Genomic DNA, 2,479 nt, shown 5'->3' on the forward strand with positions numbered 1-2,479 from the left:
CACCAGTCTGTAGTCCCAGCTGCTTGGAGTTCAGCCAAGAGGATCCATTGCTTGAGGCCAGTTTGGGCAATCTACTGGGACCCGGTTTTTTTGTTTTTTTTATTTGCCGAACCGGGGATTGAACTCAGGCCCTTGCACTTGCCAGGCAAGTGCTTATTCCCCTGAGCTATCTCGCCGGCTCCAGGGACCCTGATTTTAAGGGGGTAAAGAAAGGTAAAACCAGAAACAAGGAGTGTAGGGTTTAGAGGCCTTGGCCATAGAGTAACAGAGTACCCTGGGTATGCCTGGTAATTAGAGGCCACAGTAAACACAGGTGTGCAGGAACATTTGCCATGGAAGCCAAGGAGTTTGAGAGTCCCATGGCCCCCTACCATCATCTTGGTGCCAGCCAGCCCAAGATGGAAGATGTCAGCTCACCACCTGAAGGGTCCCTGGAAGCTATGCTGCCAAATGGGATTAGCCTGTGGTGGGCAACGTGATCAACTCAGGGTTGTCTCTCCCAGTGTGTTGCAGCCTCCTCTGGATTGTCACTGGTCACGTGGGCCATTGGTGCACTCTTCTCTCTTGTGGGTGCCCTTTTTATGATGAGCAGAGGACCACCATCACCAATCAGGGGCCAGATATGCTTATGTCCTAGAAGCCTGTGGGGGCTTCATTGCCTTCATCTGCCTGTGGGCCTCACTGCTCATTGTTGAGCCTGCCAGCCAGGCCATCGTCACCATACCTTTACCAACTACATCATCCAGCCCTCCTTCCCCACCTGCGAAGCCCCGTACCTGGCCTGCTGTCTCCTCACTGCTACTTGTGTATGTCCGCTGACATTTGTGAACTGTGCCTCAGTCAAGTGGGGCTCAGGAGGACAGAATGCATTCACCTATGCCAAGGTCCTAGCACTCATTGCTGTCATTATTGTGGGCCTTATTAAATTGTGCCAGGGACACTGTGAGCACTTTTGAGGGTTTCTTTTGGAATGTGGGAGGCCTTTCTCTTGGGTTGTACTGTGCCCTCTTCTCATAATCATGTTTGGATACCCTTAATTTTAGCAGAAGAAATTTAAAAAAAATTTTCTCTTGGCTATTGGGATCTCTATGACAGTTGTGACACTGATCTACATTCTGCCCAAGCTGGCCTGTTACACAGTGCTGAGCGTTTGGGATGTTCTGAACACCAATGCACTAACTGTGGCATTTGCCAACCAGAAGTTTGGCATGTCAAGCTGGATCATCCCCATTGCTGTTGCTCTGTCTTGCTTTTGGGACCTTAATGCACCTATCCTTGCTTCGTCAAGGTTGTTCTTTGTGGGCTCCCTTGAGGGCCGTCTTCCAGACCTTCTGTCCATGATGCATGCTGAGTGTTTTACACCTATCCCTGCTTTCTTGTTGAGTTGCACTATGACCAGCATGTGGGGGATGTTTTCCTGCTCATTAACTACTTCAGTTAAGCTGCTGGTTCTTTGTGGGCTTCACTGTTGTTGGACAGCTGTACCTTTGCAGGAAGGAGCCTGAGTGGTCCCAACCTTTCAGGCTGAGCTGCCTTTTCCCATCGTGTTCTGCATATGCTCCATGCTTCTGGGGATTGTGCCTCTCCAGTGATACCAGCAGTTCCCTCACTGGCATAGGAATCACCTCTCCTCTGTTCCTGTTTACTTCATGGGTCTGTACCTGCCAGAATCCCAGAGCCACTTTGTTTGCTTGGAAAGCCCTGGCTGCTACCACAAGAGTCACTCAACAGGTTTACTTTTGCATCCTGACTGAGCTAGATTTAGGCAAAAAGATAAAGGTTGAAAGAAAAACAACTAGAGGGGCTGGTGAGATGGCTCAGTGGTCTAAAGCACCTACTTAGAACAAGCTCAGCAAGATACAGGGACCGCGGTTCAATCCCCCAGCACCACATGCCAGCCAGCCCCGCCTCCTGGTGGGCTGAGCTGCCCCCCCCCACAAATAAATAAAAATTTAAAAAAAAAAAAAGAAAGAAATGAAGAATGACTATTTAATGAGTAGGAGGTTCCTTTTGAAAATGATAAAAATGTTTTGGAACCAGGCATAGTGGTGCATGTCTGCAATCCCAGCACTAGGCAGGCTGAAGCAGAACTGTGACAAGCTTAAGGCCAGCCTAAGCCACACAGTGAGTTGCAGGCCAGTCTAAATTATATAGCAAGATCCTGGCGTAAAAAAACTAAAAATGATGATACATGGTTTGAAATTAGATGGAAATGATGGTTGTATAACATCAAAAATGTACTAAATGGCATGGAATTATATACTTTAAAGTGGTTAATTTTCAACCAGGCATGGTGGCGCATATCTGTAATCCCAGCATTCTGGGAAGGTGAGGCAAGAGGATCACAATCTCATGCCCAGCCCGGGCATCTTATTCACTGAGTGAGACCCTGTCTCAAAATATAAAAATAAAAAGGGTTAGGGAGTTAGCTTAGTACAAAGGCCCTAGGTTCAATCCCTAGTACCACAAAGCAGGGAAG

General features: G+C 48.0%; 1 pseudogene; it reads left to right on the forward strand.

The window, feature by feature from the left end:
* Positions 1-332: 332 nt before the first annotated feature.
* Positions 333-2,479, forward strand: part of LOC101584022 — a 3,821-nt pseudogene continuing 1,674 nt past the window's right edge.

The sequence above is a fragment of the Octodon degus genome, unplaced genomic scaffold (assembly GCF_000260255.1).
Source record: "Octodon degus isolate 3935 unplaced genomic scaffold, OctDeg1.0 scaffold00045, whole genome shotgun sequence".
NCBI lineage: Eukaryota > Metazoa > Chordata > Mammalia > Rodentia > Octodontidae > Octodon > Octodon degus.